At 37.1% G+C, this 19,491-nt stretch overlaps 1 long non-coding RNA gene across 1 annotated transcript; it reads left to right on the forward strand.

The window, feature by feature from the left end:
- Nucleotides 1-9,790: 9,790 nt before the first annotated feature.
- Nucleotides 9,791-16,293, forward strand: LOC147914318 (uncharacterized). The gene is made up of 2 exons (XR_015555332.1): nucleotides 9,791-9,971; nucleotides 16,185-16,293. It is a non-coding gene; the product is annotated as an uncharacterized LOC147914318 (long non-coding RNA).
- Nucleotides 16,294-19,491: the final 3,198 nt, after the last annotated feature.

Here is a 19,491-nt window from a genome sequence, read left to right on the forward strand (position 1 = left end):
AAGTGTGGAAACAAGAGAATGAATCTCAAATCCACTTCCCTGAAAATAGGGACTCAAGGATATTTATGGGGTAGGAGCAAGTTGGTCTGAAATGATTGGAGGTGAGGAGAGATGAGGTAATTGATGATCTGCGCAAGTGTAGTCAGGCTACATGCCTCTTCATAGGAGACATGTTCACAAAATGGCGGCCTTAGCATGCCCTGATGGTGGAGTTCCAACCTCTTGCAGTCAAAATGTCACTTATCGGATACTTGTCTGTGTGGGCCCAGTTGATGGGCTGGTGGTCTCAATCTGGCCTGAAGTGGACAAGGGGTTCAGTTCCTGAAAAAAAAACAGCTCAAACACCCATTACCATGGTGACCCTGGCTCCAGGGGGATTTTACCTATAGGAGCCTAGTGGGAGTCAGATAGCATATTGCCTAAACAGCACAGTTAACAATGGGTAAGTTTATCACGCAGATTTAAGTCCTCGCCTTCTGTTCTGACAAATTTCTAGGTAAGGCCATCACCTCCTTTCCTCCTGGTACAGGGAAGAAGATACCTTTACATATGGAGATTTTCTTTACAAATGTAAATGTCTTTTATAAAGGGCAACCAGAACAAGAATGGGCTTAGCATGGACCCACCCAGATATCAGAGATGTCTATGTGATGTCCTGTTCTAGGGGCAGGCCTCCCATCCCAAACTCCTTTGGTTAGTTAGTGGGGGTGGGGGCCAATTCTGATCCCCCATAGTTACTAGCTGCTTAATCATCAATGGCTGTTTGCCAGTTTCAGAAGGAAAACCAGTATAGCGCATATGTGACCACTGAGTGTAGAAAAGAAGGAAGATGAAGAAGGAAGGCGGGGCTGATAGTCCCTCATGTTGGCCCCAAGGTCATCAACTGGCCGAGAATCAACTGCCAAGAATAAAAACGGCAGTGAGAAAGCCTGAAACAAGAACTGCAGCGAGAAAGGTTCATGTGGATGAAATGTTGGTTTTTGGGGGTACTTCTGTTAAGCCAGTAGTTGTTAAATCAGTTTTCTTTAACAGAAAAACATACTTAGACTTTTACAAGTACCAAAAAAGTGCTAGAAACAATGAATAAAATGTTAACGTCAATAAATTCAAGCAGTATTTTCTAAGCAATTTGTTCCATATTGTCATATTTGAATAATATTTTTTCAGAAGGGAATTCAGGTAGCATTAACCTAACTGGTGGATACTAGACCAAGAGGCAAAAGTATTGATGAATTCAAATAGCCAAAATATGGCCTTAGTTAAAATGTAAGGAAACTAGCTATTCCGTGCTAAACGATGATGACTTCAAGCTACAGATAGCTGTGGTTCTAAATAAATAGGTTTAAAAAATTAATGACATACTATTATGAAATTATTTTATAAATTTAAAATGCTATTGTAAATAGATTAATTCTCCTGAAAAAAAAAATCTTCTAATCAAGTGCAAGAATATATTTTATTGTTTGTGTTAGTCTGGGTCATCAGAGAAGCAGATGCCAATGAAACAAGCAAACAGTTAGCCATTGACGATTAACCAGCTAGTAACTATGGGGGATTGAAATTTGCCACCTCAAACTATGTGTCTGCCTGAATGACATTTTGACCCCCACCCCCACTAACTAACCAAAGGAGTTTGGGATGGGAGGCCTGCCCCCGTTACCATAGACATCTCCTGGTACCTGGGTGGGTCCATGCTAAGTCCATTCTTAGTTCTGGTTACCCTTTATAAATTTACATTAGTGAAGAAAATCTCCATTTGTAAAGGTATCTTCTTCCCTGTAGCAGGAAGAAGCCGGGAGACGGCCTGACCTAGAAACTTGGCCTTACCTAGAAACTTATCAGAACGGCAGGTGAGGACTTAAATCTGCATGATAAACTTACCCATTGTTAACTGTGCTGTTTAGGTAATATGCTATCTCACTCCCTCTAGGTTCCTATGGGTAACATCTCCCTGGAGCCGGGGTCACCATGGTAATGGGTGTTTGAGCTGTTTTTTTCAGGAACTGAACCCCTTGTCCACTTCAGGCCAGATTGAGACCACCAACCCATCAACTGGGCCCACACAGACAAGCATCCGATAAGTGACCTTTTGACTGCAAGAGGTTGGAACTCCACCCTCGGCATACTAACGCTGCTGTTCTGTGAACATGTGTCCTACGAAGAGGCATGAAGCCTGACTCCTTGTGCAGATCGTCAATTACCTCATCTCTCCTCTCCTCCAATCATTTCAAACCACCTTGCCCCCTACCCCATAAATACCCCTGAATCCCTATTTTGGGGGAAGCGGATTTGAGATTCATTCTCCTGTTTCCACACATATATATATATATAAACCCTCTCTCTCTGCAATCTTGTTGTCCCAGTGATTGGCTTTCTGGGCGGCGGGCAAAAACGGACCTGGTGCGCTAAAACAAGACAGGATTAAAGGTGGAAGGATTTCACTAGGGGAAATCCCTGTGTGCTAGGCAAAAGGGAGGGAGCCAGGAAGGGCTGAGAGAACTGCCATACTGCAATGCAAGTCTGACCCCAAGTGAAGGAAAGAGGGGGAGAAGGGGAACTGCAAGCGTCCCAGACTGCTCTGCTGTCTACAGAAGGCTTGGCAAAACCATGAGGAAGTCCTTGAGACACAGTCAGCTGACAAAGGAATACAAAGTTTCCCAAAATTAGTCTGTAACCTCTCTTAGTAACCTCACCACATTGAGCTGAACTGAAGAAAAATTTGAATGTCAGAGCACAGCAGCTGGGCTCTCAGTCTACATTCCCTGGAGTAGAAGTCATCAGGTTGCATTTCCATGGATAGTCATGAAAATATGTAAATTTAAACTATTGTTTTTCAATAGAAAAGACACCTAGAAATAGAATTCCTTGCAGACTGAAATCCAAGGACAAGGGTATGTGCAAAGAAGTGTACACACGTCACCATCTGGTGGCTTAACAATTCTTTAGAGTGAAAAAGCATGTCGAATTATTCCTATTTAATTGAATGGTAGTTATTTGAAGGGGATGTGACTAGAATTTAAAGATCCTGAAGTCTTACAATGAAATTAAATCTGCTTCATAAACAACTATCAAATATTAAAAAGTGCTTATATGTTTTAATAAGCTACTCTATAAAATGTTTCTTTAGAAAATCTTTAATTTTAAAAGTAAATTCTACACTAGTTTATTTATTTGGAAAGGATTTATCTCATCTTAAAAAGTACTACCATGTCAATTTTGGTAACTTCTAGTCTAATTCCTTTCTGGAGAACTCATGACACTTCTTATTCCTTCAGTGTGTTCAAGCACAATGCTTTATTTGACAATTAGGGGATACGAATGTAAGTCTTCAAAGAATGATAGAATCTCCAGAAGCACATTAAGCAATCAGTACATTACGGATAGTATATTCACTGATGCCCATTATAGATAATTGCAAATCAACAGCAATGGAAGAACAGGCCTCAGTTTATTGTCTTACTTTATGAGACATCCTTTTAGAACTTTTGAAAACTACAGAAAAGTAAGCTTATTTTGGTGTAGAAGCTAACTTATTTACTCTCCATTGTTAGGCAGCCACTAATCTACTTTCTGTATCTATAGGTTTGACTATTTTGGACATTTCGTATAGACTAATACTAACTGTACTCATTCATGACTGGCTTCTTTCACGTGGTATAACGTTTATAAGATTCACCCATGTTGTAGCATGTATCAATAGATCATTCCTTTCATTGGTCAATAACATGGTATTATATGGATATACCATATTTTGTTTATTCATTCATCAGTTAATGGACATTTGGGTTGTTTCCACATTTTGGGTATTTTGAATAATGCTACAATGAACATTCAATTTTTTGAAGAGTTTGTGAAGAATTGATATTAATTCTTTAAATAATTGGTATTATTCTAGAATTTGTCCATTTAGTTATGGTTATCTAATCTGTTGGTACACACTTTTTCTCCATAGCATCTCTTATTCTTTTTATTTCTGTAAAGTTAGTAGTGATGCTCTCTTTCCTCTAATTTTAGTAAGTTGAGTCTTTTATTTATTTATTTATTTATTTATTTTTTTTGGTTAGTCTACCTAAAGCTTTGTCAATTCAAAAAACCAACTCTTGGTTTTGTTGCTTTTCTCTATCACTTTCTATTTCTTAAATTTCTACTGTAATGTTTATTATTTCCTTCCTTCTGCTTACTTTAAGTTTAATTTTCTCTTCTTTTTTCCAGTTTCTTAAGGTGGAAGCATAGGATATTAATTTGAGATCTTTATTTTTTTAATGTAGGTATTTCCAGTTATAAATGTCCCTCTAAGCACCACTTTAGCTCATTTCATATGTTATTGTGCTTTTATTTTCACTCATCCTAAAGTATATTCTAATTTCCATTGTTATTTCTTCTCTTAGTCATTTGTTATTTAAAAGTGTGTTGTTAATATTCATGTATTTGTGCATTTCCCAAATTTCCTCCTGTTTTAATTCCTTATTTAATTCTATTTTGATTGGAGAACATACTTTGTATGATTCCACCATTTTACATTTTTTGAGGCTTGTATTATGGCCTAGCATATGGTCTATCCTGAGGAATGTTCTATGTGCACTTGAAAAGAATAAGCATTCTGCTGTCTTGGGGTAGAGTGTGCTATAGATGTCTGTTAGGTATAATTAGTTTATACTGTTGTTCAAGTCCGCTATATCTTTGTTGATCCTCTGTCTAGTTATCCTATCCTATATTATATATCTATAGTATATATATTATAGATATCTACAACTATTACCATCTCCATCTATTATTGTTGAATTTTACCTTCAATTCTGTCTGGGTTTGCTTCATGAATTTTAAGGATCTATTGTTCAGTGCATATATGCCTATAATTTTTATACCTTTCTTGATGTATTGAATCCTTTAGCATTATAGCATGCCCTTCTTTATCTCTAGTAACATTTGTTTTGTTTTAAAGTCTATTTTGTCTGATATTAGTATAGCCACTCCAGCATTCTTATGGTTGTTGTTTTCATGGTATATCTTCTATCATTTTATTTTCAATTTATTAGTGTCTTTGAAGTTGAAGTGTCTCTTCTGTAGACAGCACATAGTTGGATCCTGTTTTTATTTTGTTTTGTTTTTTTAATCCAGTCAGATAATCTCTGCTTTCTGATTGGATTATTTAATCCAATCACATTTAACGTTATTATTGATGTGGTTGGATTGACTCTGCCGTTTTACTTTTCTTTTTCTATATTTCTCATATTTTCACCTCAGTTTCTCTTTTGATTTCTTTTTCGTTGCATGAATCTTTTCCAGTGTAACTTTCATGGTTTTTTCCTTTCATTAATTCCTTTCATGGTTTTTTTCATTATTTCTTTGAAGTTTTTTTCTTAGTGGTTGATCTAGGGTTTCCAGTATATATCTTAAGTTGTCAGAATCTGCTTCACAATATATCAACTTAATTTCAGCAAGATACATAAAAATGTTACTCCTATATACATCATTCCTCCTTCCTCTTTTTTGTGTTATTATTTTTATAGATAATACATCTGTATATGTTACAAACCCAACAATATTTGTTGTAATTATTACTTTATATAATTTTATATATATTTCAAAGAAGCTGAGAGAAGAAAGGAAAACTAGTATATATTTATAGTTTATGATATTAACTTCCTTATTTATCATTTCAGGTTCTCCTCATCTGTTTCTGTAGGTTCAAATTATTATCCAGTATCATTCTCACCCCACTACAGCTTTGCTTCCACCCACCTCCTTTGTGCTGTTATTGTCAAATATATCACCTTTCTGTTACAGGCCCAACAATATATGCATACACATGTTGTTTTATGCAATTGCATTTTAAATCAGTTATGAGAGGAAGGAAGACAAAATACTCAATTATACTCTCCTTAACAATTATCTACATAATTATGATTAATGGATTACCATGTGGATTTGAATTACTGTCAGGGGTTATCCTGAAGATCTTTTTTCAGTATTTATTATAAGGTGGCTCTAGAAGACAGTGGATCTTCTAGCAACACATTTCTCAATTTTTGTTTGTCTAGAAATGTCTTTATTTCACTTTCATTTTTGAAAGATAGTTTGCTATGTATAAGATTCTTGGCTTCTTGTTTTCTTTCAGCACTTTGAATTTGCCCTTCCACTGTTGTCTGGCTTCCATTGTTTTTGATGAGAACTCAGTTGTTAATCTTATTGGGGTTCCTCTTCTGTGATGACTAGATGATGAATCATTTTTATGCTGCTGCTTTAAATATTTTCTCCTTGTGTTTGCATTTCAACATTTTAACTATAATGCATCTGGATGTGGATATCTTTGCATTTGTATTTATCCCATTTGAATTTTGCTGAGCTTCTTGGTTGTGTAAATCAATATTAATGTTATTATTATTTAACATTATTCATCAAATTTGGGACATTTTCAACCATTATATTTGAGAATATTTTCTTCAGCTTCTTTCTGTCTCCCCTCTCCTGGTAATCCCATTGTGCATTTGTTGATGTGCTTAATGGTGTTCCACATTACTCTAAGGCTCTGTTGATTTTTCTTCATTCTTTTTCTCTCTGTGTTCTTTGCATTGAAAATCTCTATCAATCGCTCTTCAAGTTTTCTGATTCTTTCTAGTGCCAGTTCAAATCTACTGTTGAGCCCCTCTAGTGGATTTTTCATTTTGGTTATTGTACATTTTGATGCCAGAATGTCATTTGGTTCTTTTTTATATAATTTCTATCTTTTTGTTAATATTCTTTGTTTGATGAGACGTTGTCATCCTACCTTCCTTTATTTCTTAAAACGTGGTTTACTTCTATTCTTTGAACGTATTTATAATGACTGCTTTGAAGTCTGTTAAATCTGACACCTGGGCCCTCTGTTTCTGTTGCCTGATTGTATCCCCATGTATGAATCACCTGTTTCTCTGCATGTCTCAATTATTTTTTAAATTGGAAACTGTGTATTTTATTTAATACGTTACAGCAACTCTGGATGCTGATCTCCCTTCCCCCAAATTTGTTGTTTTTTGCTTGTTTGATTGCATATTTCTTTAGTGACTTATTTAGTGATGTAGTAGACAGTGCAGTGCATTTCCCCTGTAGTGAGCAGTCTCTGATGTGCCTCACATAGTTTGCACCCTGGGGTGTGCACTCAGTTGCCCTGATTCTCCACCTGCCAGGATGGATGTCTGTGGTTTTTAGCCAGGCTTTCTTGACTGTCTGTTTCCCTAATCTCCCTGTGAAGTTTCTAGTTGGCATGCTTCTATTGGTATCACACCCAGCTGTTAGTCTCCACTAGTTACTAGCTGGTTTCTGTTATTTTCAACAGTTTCCTAGGCCATAAATTGCTGCACAATCTAATACGATGTAAGTCAGACTCCTTTGCAGAGTCTTGCTCTGACACTAGAAGGGTTCTTCTTAGCTGTCTCTTTCAGATTATCTCTGTAAAATACCTAGCTGGTCTATCATTTTATTTGTTGCTATCATGCTACCAGCCTCCTCTTCACTGTTCACCACCAAGATACCCATTGTTTTTGACAGTACCTTTAGTCTTGAACTTCCCCATACTATGTTCCAAATAAAGTATATTCCTTTATGGAGAGTTACAGAGCTTTTGGTTTTGTTTATTTTCTCTATTGATTTCCTGTTTTCAATTTTATTGATTTCTGAACTAGTTTTTATTATCTTTTCTCTGTTTACTTTGAGTTTAAATTTCCCTCTTTTTCTAGTTTCCTAAAATGGAAGCTTATATTATTGATTTGGGATTTTTCTTGTTTTCTAATATATGCATTTGATGCTACAAATTTTTGTCTAAGCACTGCTTTCACTGCATCCTACAAGTTTTCATAAGTTGTGTTTTCATTTTCATTTGGTTCAAATATTTTAAAATTTCTTTTGATACTTCTTTGACCAATGTGTTATTTAGAAGTACAATGTTTAATCTCCGTGTATTTTGTGGTTTTCCAGCTGTCTTTCTGTTGTTGGTTGCTAGTTTAATTTCATTTTGATCTGAGAGCATAATTTGTAGGATTTACATTTTTTACGTTTGTTAAAGTGTTTTTTAATGGTCTAGCTTGGTGAGTGTTCCAGGTGAGCTTCAGTAGAATGTGTAATCTTCTGTTGTTGAATGAAGTAGTCTATAGATGTCAATTATATCCAATTTATTGATGATGCTGTTCCGTTAAACTACGTCCTTATTGATTTTCTGCCTGCTGAAACTGTTCATTTCTCATAGATGGGTGTTCAAGTATCCAGCTGTAATAGTGGATTTATCTACTTCTCCCTGCAGTCCTATCAGTTTCTGCCTCACATATTTTGACATTTTTGTTAGGCACAAACACATTAAGAATTGTTGCATCTTCTTGAAGTGTTGATCCCATATTATTAAGTAATATCGTGATAACTTGACTCATTCTACATTCTGCTCTGTATGAAATTAATATAGCTACTCCTGCTTTCGTTTGATTAATGTTAGTATGGTATATTTTTCTTCATCCAATTGGGAGAAGATATTTGCAAATCATTTCTCCAATAAGGAGTTTATATCCAAAATACATAAAGAACTCATACAACTCAACAGAAAAATAACAAACAACCTAATTAAAAAATAGGCAGAGGATCTGAACAGACATTTTTCCGAAGAAGATATACAGATGGCCAACATGCACATGAAAAGATGTTCAACATCAGTAATTATTAGGGAAATTCAAATCAAAACCCAATGAGATATCACCTCATGCCTGTCAGAATGGCTATTATTAAAATGACAAGAAATAACAAGTGTTGGAAAGGATGTGAAGAAAAGGGAACCCTCTTACACTACTAGTGAGAATGTAAATTGTTACAGCCACTATGGAAAACAGTATTACGACTCCTCAAAAAATTAAAAATAGAACTACCATATGATCCAGCTATTTCACTTCTGAGTATTTATCCAAATATACTAATTTGAAAAGATACATGCACCCGTATGTTCGCTGCAGCATTATTCACAATAGCCAAGACTTGGATGCAACCTAAGTGCCCACTGAGGGATGAATGGATAAAGACCATGTGGTGTATATATATATGATAGAATACTTTTCAGTCATAAATAATTGAAATCTTGCCATTTGCAACAACATGGATTGACCTTGAGGGTATTATACTAAGCAAAATAAGTCAGATGAAGAAACGCAAATACTGTATGATTTCACTCCATGTGGAAGATAAACAAACACATAGACACAGAGAACAGATTGATGGTTACCAGAGGGGAAGGGGGGATGGGTGGGGGTGTAAGGTGTACAGAGACACAGGTGTATGGTGAAACTAGATGGAAACTAGACTTTTGGTGGGGAACATGATGTAGTCTATACAGAAGGCAAAATAAAATGATATACACCTGAAATTTATACAATGTTATAAATCAATGTTATCTCAATTTAAAAAAAGTGAAATATATAGTGGCCATGGTTGCACAACATTGTGAATGTACTTAATGCCACTGAATTGTACATTTCAAAATAATACACTTCAAGTAATATAAAACGTGAAATCTTGTCAAAGGGAAGGATCTATACTATGCAAATTGCCATTTTAAAAGAAAGTGCCACAAAGTATGTGCTCTGATAATGATCTTAAGTCAGGTTTCCATTGCTTTGAACATCTGGCAGCCGGCGGGTGGCCTCGGATGCCCCGGCTCCGGGCCCCGCCCCCTCCGCGCAGCGGGACGCGGCGGCCGCGTGTCCGCGGGCGGTGACGTGGGCGGGGCCGCCGGGGGGGGGGGCGGGGCCGCAGCGCACGGCCGAGGGGCAGCCAGGGAAGCCGCGCGCGCCGGCCCGCAGCGTGTCCGGGTCCGCGCCGGAGTTCTCCGCGGGCCGAAGAAGCGGGACACATGGTTAGGACACGGGGACGCAGGCAGAGCCCGCATCTGCACGGCAGCGACGAACGAAACCTCCTTCCATCCTTTGTCCTTTCTGCGTAGGAAAAGACAGGCAGAGCAGGTACCTGTGGGCCACTACCTCCGTTGCCAGGGTTTTGAGCCGCAGGTTTTTAACTATGGTTGGTTTAAATACAAATAGCTGGCTTTCTGCAAATAACAGAGCTTCACGGGAAAGCAAGTATGTGGGATGAATGGAAGAAAGGCTCTGCCATTTAGTTTTCTAAAATAGATAATTAAAACACAGTTTTAATGGGACTGTCAACTTTAAAATAAAATAGCCAGTTATTTACCTGCGAAATGAGTTTATTCGGGAATAGCCAGAGGAATCGTTAACCGGGATGTGCATGCTGTGGCAAACCGTAGGCAAATCCAGAAAACACAGGAGGGGGGCTGCTTTTACAGAGAAGAAGGGGGAGTGGGGAGAGGCTGTTCTAAATGAAAGTTCCTTGGAGAATTCAGGATAGCAACAGCTCCTCGTTGGCCGAGCTGCAGTTTTCCATTGGTTCGGCTTGTTGCCCGGCAAAAAGAGAATGTGTCTTCCTCCTGCTGGGATGGTCAGGTAGTAGCCCGCTTCCTGCTGGAAATGCAAGTGCCCTCTCTTCTTGTGTGCAGTACTGGACAAGGAGCGCTAGAGCCCAAGAGCTCCCTCTCAGGCCTTCTGACTACAACTTTGTTGAGGTTTCTTTTATTAATTTTCACAGGACTCACAGCCAATAATCCAGGGGATTACATTAAAATGACTCCTGGAGATGAGGACAGAGATCTGGAAATCCTAATTATTTTTGCTTATTATATTAACTGCTGTTTTGTATGATGCATATAGATTTCTGACTTTTATATTGTCTTAACAAATTGTACTTACCAGATAGTGTCCCATTTTATCTTGTTCAGTTCTTCTAATCTTTAATTGTGTTTTGTCTGATGGCAGTATTGCCATTTCTTAACTTTATTAGCTGTTGCCTGCTAGCTCTTGGTGCACACCCTTTTTTTTCAATATTCTAAGTGCATTTAACATTTTTTTTAACCTAGTCACAGAATTTAGTCCACTGACACTTAGAGTAACAACCACTATATCTCATTTTATTATTTTTATCTTTTTTATTTTACGTGTTAAAAGATAAACCGAGGCGCATTAAAAATTTTAAGAGTTTATTTGAGCAAAAATGGATTCAAATCTTGCAGCATCAGATCTAGCAGATAGAAAGGTCTGAGGAGCTGTACAAAATGAAAGGCTTTTATAGGCAGAAGGGATCAGGAACAAGGAAGTTATACTGGCAAAAAAAAAGTGAGTTGGTTATGTAAGGTTACTTTCCTTTAGGGGATGCCAGGGGTCTACTAGGCAGACTACTCAGTGAGTGCTGATCAGGGGATTCCTGATTGACTGGTTTAAGATTCCATTTCTGGAAGAGCTGAAACTGTAATTAAGTTAAGTCTGGGTTTGGTGAGTGGGGCTTAGTATAAACAACTTCCATTTTGGGCCTATTGTCTTGTTTTTAACACATGGTTGTTTCATCTTTTTCCTTTTTAAAATTTTGCTGGTTTACTCAGTTTCTTTCTTATTTCCCTTTTTCCCTTTTGGGAGTTTGAGAGCTCTTTTCAGCTTGCCCAGTGCTCACAATCAAGGTATTTTTTACACCATTATATGAAAACAAGATATTCTTTTCTCAACAAGACAGTCTACCCCTCACTTTCCCCCACTCGCGTTGGTAAGATGAACCATTTGACGTGTTCTTTCTCCCCTCCTTCTCCCAGTCTTGTCCCCACGTCTTTCCCCACACATGATGCTTGGAAAGTTTTTACTTTTTTCATCTCTCAATTTTCCCTCCTTACACTCCTTTCTTTGGTTTTACTCTGATACATTTACTCCCTGACTAGAATTACAATTTCCTTTACATTTATGTTTTTTTCTATGTTTCTTCCATTGTAAGAATCTTAATATAATTAGATTTTTTTTTCTTCTGAAAAAGAACTTTGACACGATTGACAAAGATTCTCTCCTTTACCAAACTTCAGTCAGGGTCCTCAGAGCCTCTTGCTCAACTAGGCCCAACTTTTGGGCTTCCATGATCATTTTTGCATTGCCTAGTTTTAGCCAGAATCCCCCATCCTTGATATCTAATCACCATCCTCGTTTCCTACCATCCCTCAGATGCTATCTGATCATCCTGGCTTGTCAGCAAGAACCCAGTTAGATCCGTTTAGGAAGAATTATCCTACCCTCACAGTACTTTTCCATCCACTGACCCCCCTACTATGCTCTTTGGCTATAAATCCCCACTTTTCCTTGTTGTATTCAGAATTGAGCCAAGTCTCTCTCCCCCACTGCAAGACCCCAATGCAGTGGTCCCTACACCTGTTGCAACAGTTCTGAATAAAGTCTACCTTAGCATTTTAACGTGTCAGAATAATTTTTGGGTTTTTTTTTTTTTATTATATATATATATATTTTGTGTGGGTGTGAGGAAGATCAGCCCTAGCTAACATCTGCCAATCCTCTTCTTTTTGCTGAGGAAGACTGGCCCTGGGCTAACATCTGTGCCCATCTTCCTCCACTTTATATGGGATGCCGCCACAACGTGGCTTGACAAGCGGTGCGTCGGTCTGTGCCTGGGATCCAAACCTAGGCCACCAGCAGCGGAGCGTGCGCACTTAACCGCTGTGCCACGGGGCCGGCCCCCAGAATAATTTTTTGTTTGACACAATATAATACAATATGATCTTGCATTAAATAATTGCATTTTAGAGAAGATTCATACAACTTTAGGGGAGATATGAAACTGAGTAGAACTTTCCTACATTCTTAATAAATGACTTAGAAGATGATCACCAGACATACTTTTTGAAGAGGGAAAATCTTAAAGAAAGGAATTACTTTGCCCACTCTGAAGTATACCTGCAACCACGCCACAACCCAGGAAGAAACCCAAGGACAAATTTGTACTCCTGGCATTTGACCAGCACTGCTAGCAGTTGTTTATCAATGGAACAAATAAAACTCATCTCTCACTGTGGTGATGTGCATATAATTCTACTTCCCTATTACTTTGACAAGGCAACACTGTTAAAACACTTGTTTCTCTTAGCTGATTAGCTCTATTCAAAAATGTAATTGGCCTGTGTGGCCTCCTCTTTCTGTGCTCTTTCTTCACCCAGTGGTCCAGCACCCAGGCCCTTCCAATTCTCTCTTCTCTTCCATCAAAGCCTGTTCTTGAATAAATGCACTTTTGCATAAATACCTGATTATGGTTTGTGATAACACTCTTAAGGCTATGTGTATTTTAACAGGAGGAAAGACTTTGAGGCAAAAGAATGAATCTCTAACTATGAAATTTGAAACAGTAGCACTTGAGGTTGTGGACAAAAGCATCTGAGGTAGAGCTGCCTTTCCAGCCCACTGAAATCATGCTAAATAGACAGATATCTGTCTTCACTAAGGGTGCCACTTGGTTGAACTCAAGAAAAAAATGACTAGATAAGTAAGTAAATAGACTATACATGGGGCAATATGGTAGATACTACTCACATGTGACCACTGAAATTCAAATCAATTAAAATTAAATAAAATTAAAAATTCAGTTCCTCAGTTGCACCTGCCACATTTCTAGTGCTTAGACGTGTCTAGAGACTACCATAGAGGACAGAAGATATATAGTATATTTATATTGTTACAGAAAGTTCTTCTGGACAGCGCTGGTCTTGATTACTTACGGTTTCAAAGACCAAAACATCTGTGACTCCTAGTTAATGGGTTAAATTAGAAAATCTTAGAATTTTCTATTGAAGGGAACCTTAGAAAATAATTTAGTCCAGCCTCCTTATTTTACAGGTAAGGAGGGGTTAAGTGATGTAATTAATCTTTGATTTTTCTTGAAAATAATATAAAATTTCCTGTCTTCTTGATATATTTTAGACTTTTGTTTGTTTTTACTCTATAATGTTGGGAGAGGCAGTCTCCATTGGGCTCTGAGTGTCTCTGCATGTTTTTGCTAGGTATGCGAAGAAATGCAAGACCCTGACCGTGCTTTACCCAAGGCCATTTCTCAGGGTTGTATATGGAGCAAGCCACCTTGAAGGATGAGGTCATGTCTCCCTCTAGAACAAAGAATAGGCTTGCTCACTGCTTGCTACAAAATCTGTGGATTCCACAAGCTCAGTGTACCTCAGCTGCAGTGCAAACCTCCTGCAGGTGCAGCATTATGCTGGACCCCTAGCATTGTCCCCATGAGACTTGAGGACCAACGGGAAATGACACAAACATGCTGATGCTCATGAGGCTTGCTCTGCCATGAGCTATAGACCCAGGAGTCTTATGTCTTCTGCCAGCATCCATAAAACAGGAATAGGCTAACTTATTAGGTTGTAAGTCAAGTAAAATTAAATCCTAGACCCAACACATAACATCCTTTCTAAATAAGATAAATACCATACCATAAAAATAATGAAAAATGCATAGGTCAACAGAGTTTTAAATGTTAAAGCTATATGTCTTCTGTAACATCTCTTTACAGAACTCAAAGGGAATTTCTTAGAGCTATTTAGTTACAAAAATTATTTGGCATTCTCATATATCTAGAGCTTTATGTGAAATATAGTCCTTCAGTGGATTTTCTTTTCTTCTACCCAGAATGGATACCTCCTAAGGTTTCTAAGCATAACTGTATTAGTATGTGACTATTTACAGGCTATTGTATTTTCTGGGGAAGACAAAAAGACATATCTTAAGCTTCTACTCTTCCTGTTTTGTTTTTACATATATATATATATTTTAAGTTAGTGGTTTTTTAAATTTTTAAACACTAAAAGCAAAATCAAGAGAATACTAATAACACCAAAGTAGTTGGAAAAACAAAACTTAACAAAAATGATAGGTCACCTTTAATGGATTATAGTATTTTAAGTGTTCACATTTTTCAAGACTGTATCTCTGATAAAATTCAAAGCTATGTAGAGAATTCAAAATCTGAAGAGTTTACATTTAAGTAGGTATACTCTGAATTGACCTTGTGTTAGTCTTGGGAAAACTTAACCTGGATCATCTTCATTAAGTAAAATTCAGAAATTGCAAGATAGCAGCATGTTAATTATGATGGACTCTGGATGATTTTGTCCTAAAGCACGTTAGGGTACATGGTAATACATTAGATTGGATGTGAGCGTTAATTTATCATAATTGCTCTCATACTTGCCTGTGTTCCCTGCTGAGGTGAGTTTGGTGGGGTGGGTGCAGTGTCACTCGTTCATAGGCTTCTCAGTGCCTCATGAAGTGCACAGAGTAGATGCTCGTGAAATAAATGGATGAACTAATGATTCACAGGGACTCATGAGAAATAAATACTGATTACTTATCACAGATTGTTTTGGGTAACTCTCTTTGGGAAATTAGAGCTTCTCTGTTAGCCAATTTGTTGGTTTATTTTACTGTAAGTTAAAGAAATAAAGCACTTCCTGTACCACTACAAGTTTGCATATAAAATTGTCATCTTGGTGTAATTATTAAATGATCTGAAAGTAGTAAAAGACTTAGAGCAGAACCAATCCTAAAATGAAGTTGTCCAAAATATGAAGTTTTTATTAACCTTTGATTATGATCTCCACTTCCAGGCACAGGCAAAATGAATATTTACAATTTTCTGAGATCAGTTCCTTCAGACTACATACTTCACTGATGAATTTGAACTTTAATTTTTATACCCTAAGTTACATGCCTTTGAATATCCATCCTTGAATAAAAACATTAACATCTTCAACTCCATGTACTTATTTAATTGTAAGGAAAGAAAAAGTTATATAATAAACATTATTATTCTACTTTTTCATCCTCGTCCTATTATTTATTTATTTATTTATTTATTTATTTATTTTTTATTTATTTATTTTTCCCCCCCAAAGCCCCAGTAGATAGTTGTATGTCACAGCTGCACATCCTTCTAGTTGCTGTATGTGGGACGCGGCCTCAGCATGGCCGGAGAGGCAGTGCGTCGGTGCGCACCCGGGATGCAAACCCGGGCCGCCAGCAGCGGAGCGCGCGCACTCAACCGCTAAGCCACGGGGCCGGCCCCCGTCCTATTATTTATAATATAGCTAATTTTCTTAAATGACTTATATGGCAGATATGTTTCTTCACAGAAAGATTAGTTTCCTCAGTTATATGTGATCAGTAAGTTTAAAGCTAAGCTGCTTTCAAAAATGTTCCCCTGTTAATATCATGTACAATTATTGCAACTTTCTACCTTGCATAATAGATATTTATGACATGCCTCATCTCTCCTGTTAGATGCTGCAGTCACCGAGGACAGAAACAACCTCGCAAAGCAGGACTTGGGAGCTCACACTGTTTCATCTGTGGAAAGAAAAATAAACATTTCTTTTGTCTTCAATTTAAACCTAGTTTTATCATTGGATGAAGGTCCCTGGATTTGATGCAAATTAACACGTAATCTGTGAATTCTGCATCTGCTTTAATAACATTTCATTTTTCAAAAAGTGTTAGAAAAATGCCATATTCATTCTGCATGGTTGCCAAGTGAAAGGGTAGGTGTGGGAGCCCTCGCCTCTCTACCAGGCAGCACGTACTCATGATTCCACGTGCACTCAGACAGGAGTGCAATTTCTGCCTTGATTGTCACTCACTGGGAAATTATTATTCAAACAAGACAAGGAGCTGCTTTCACCATGATGAATGCTTCCAGTTTGTGACATAACACCTATGATCTGAAGTGTTTGGAGAAAAGGCTTTTTCTTCCCTTTACCTAAAAACGTTTCCGGTACGAGGGATTTGACAGCACTGAATTCTGTCCCTGATGACAAGATAACTTGTCTCTTTGGTCTCCGGTTAACCTATTAAGTGTCCCATGAGAAACAAATATTAAAAGGAAGTGCAGGGTTAATGATAAGGAAACAAAGGGAGAATAGGAAAAAATGATAAAAATAAATCACTTGTAAGTGCTCCCTCAAAGGTTAAAGAAACTCCCTTCAAACAAGCAATCATTTAGAGGGAAAGCTGTTTGTGAACAATTCCAGAATGCCAGCAGCTGCCACTCCATCCCACTGTCTACCCCTCTCCCTGCTTTACTCTTCACACGTTAAGTGTCTATAATTGGCAGAATCCACAAAAAGAGGACAGCAGCCGTTTGAAACTTAAATTTTACTCATTCTCTGGAGAAAACTTGAAACAGGAAGCCAAGAAATGTTATTCTATGTGGATTTAAAGTCTGTTTTCCTTCTAACGCCAGTGACAATGTATAATTATTTACTCTGTTCTGACTCAGGTCTGTTTTCTTATTTGTTTCCATGTTAGTGAAAATCGTGTGTTGTTAATCTTGTGTTTAAATTGCCATAGTATATGTTCTTTTATAATCAGATGGAGACAGGTGCCCACTGAAATATCAATTAATGGATTCCATCAATAGTCACCACGATAAACTAGACAACATTTCCTTACTGAGTAAAGTAAAACAAATAAGGACATCTTGACATTTTAAATGGTCAGATATTAATAATAACTTTGACAGAATCACATTGCTAAAGCCAAACAAAACAAAATAAACAACCAGCTCCCCCTCCCCCAAACCCTGGCTATATATGACTTCCTATCCTTGACTTATGGAAGAACAGCACTGAATGGGTTGTTCTTTTATTAATATTTATTATCAGATTTTAGTATTAGGTTGTTCATTCTCGGAATCATAATATTAGTTATTCTGGCTTTGGGGCTTGCTGCATTACCTCTAGAAAGACCACTGCTGCTTCTCTACTATTCTTCGCCTGGTGAAGGTGCCCATCAGCTATATTTTTAAAATCGAAGTTAAAAGCATCAGGATCGTGATGTCTGTCTAGCTTCTACCTGATCTGCAAACTTCCTAAAGAAGAAAATAAATGACATTTTAAATTAAAACAAAATTTTACAAAAACTCTTAATGCAGATTCTAGAGCATTTTTATTATTATTTACTTCACGCACTTTTGAACCTATTCAGCTTAGATTTGGATGCTCTCAATAGGTGTCTTTCTTGGAAGAGTGATTATTTAAATGCCAAACTCTGAGGCCAATTATACTATTTTAAAAGTTAAGATCAAATGTATTGACTATAAACACTTCCTTAAATGAAAAGGCTTAAATTACACATATGAAAACTCTGAACTCAGCTCTAAATTAATTATGACTGTGATATTTATTTTATGAAATGATGAAATTCCATGTAATACTATAATAACATTGTTTCTATACTTATAACTTCTTTTAATATGACTTATTTTAATGTATTACTGACATGTGCACAATTAAAGATTCTTTTCAATAACCAGAAATTTTTTCTAAAGCTGCCATAACCAAGAAATGGGAAGGGAGGGTTTTGTCAGGAGACAGGTCTGTATAGCATTGGCAGCTCCTGGCGCACACACTGCTCTCCTACACAGACGCGTCTTCCTTACCTGCAACTCCTACAGCTGATGCTAACTAACGTCCTGTAGTCAGAGGCTTTGTAAGTTTTCCTATAATTAAATTTCTGTCCTAACTCACTACAAACAAAGTAAAAGCTGGGCTTGTGGTCCAGCTGTGAGAACCTGGAATGCCCTGGTTGTCACTGGTTGAGAGTCTGTCACTTCACTTTTCTTCTTATGTACATGTGATACGACTGACTTCTCATCCACTGATGAGATAAAGAACAATTGTATCTGTTTGTTGCTTGTGGAAACTGCCTTTTATATGGTTTTACTATAATATCCATATTAATGCCCCTCTACTTGGCTTAGAATGAGCAGGGGGTATACTTCATATGTAAACTAGATAGCTTATTTCAAAACGAATTGCAAAACCAACTTAGATTATCATGTACTGTTAAAGACATCCTATCAATAATGAGAAGTACAAGTTCATATCTAATCTGTAAAATTATCATACTTGTAATGGGAGAAAATCACCTTAATTTAATCTTGAAATGCTAGCCTTTATGATAACCATTATGGATGGTACTGAAAAATTAAAGAAATAAACATGACAGTTGGAAGGCATGTAATTTTCTTTCCTTGTTTGTAGCTGGAACTCTGAAAAAATCCATGTCATTACAGTCCTGTTTTTCTAATTCAGATTTGTTTTCTTTTCTCACACAAAAGATATTCACCATTTTTGGTGAGGATAACTGAAAGTTATCCTCACAGAAAGTCCTCACAGAAAGAGCTCACATAAAGCAATAAGCTTGGAGTTCGTCTAGTTTGGAAGCTCAGTGTGATCATTTCTCTGGTCGGTGTTACATTCTCATGTAATGAAGAAGAGCAGGAGCTGGAGTTTTCACTTAAGGTGTAATGTTCTTGACAATCATAGATCACTGAGGAGCCAGTTTCAAAATACGCAGAAATCTCTGGAATGATAAATTTTTGTTACATAAACAAAATGTAAGCACAAGGGTCTTGTTTTAAGTATATTTAAAGAATGAATCCAATCCTTAAATATTCTGGGAGATAAAATAATAATAGAATGCTTTCTTGTTTTGTTTTGATTTATTTTCACTTTTTAAAGTTTTTTAAAAAAGAAAGTATGAAGAAAAAAGTACAGTACCCTGACATACTCATAACTCAGAATGGAAT

This window comes from Ceratotherium simum, chromosome 20, assembly GCF_057802395.1.
Source record: "Ceratotherium simum simum isolate JZ-2026a chromosome 20, ASM5780239v1, whole genome shotgun sequence".
Taxonomy (NCBI): Eukaryota; Metazoa; Chordata; class Mammalia; order Perissodactyla; family Rhinocerotidae; genus Ceratotherium; species Ceratotherium simum.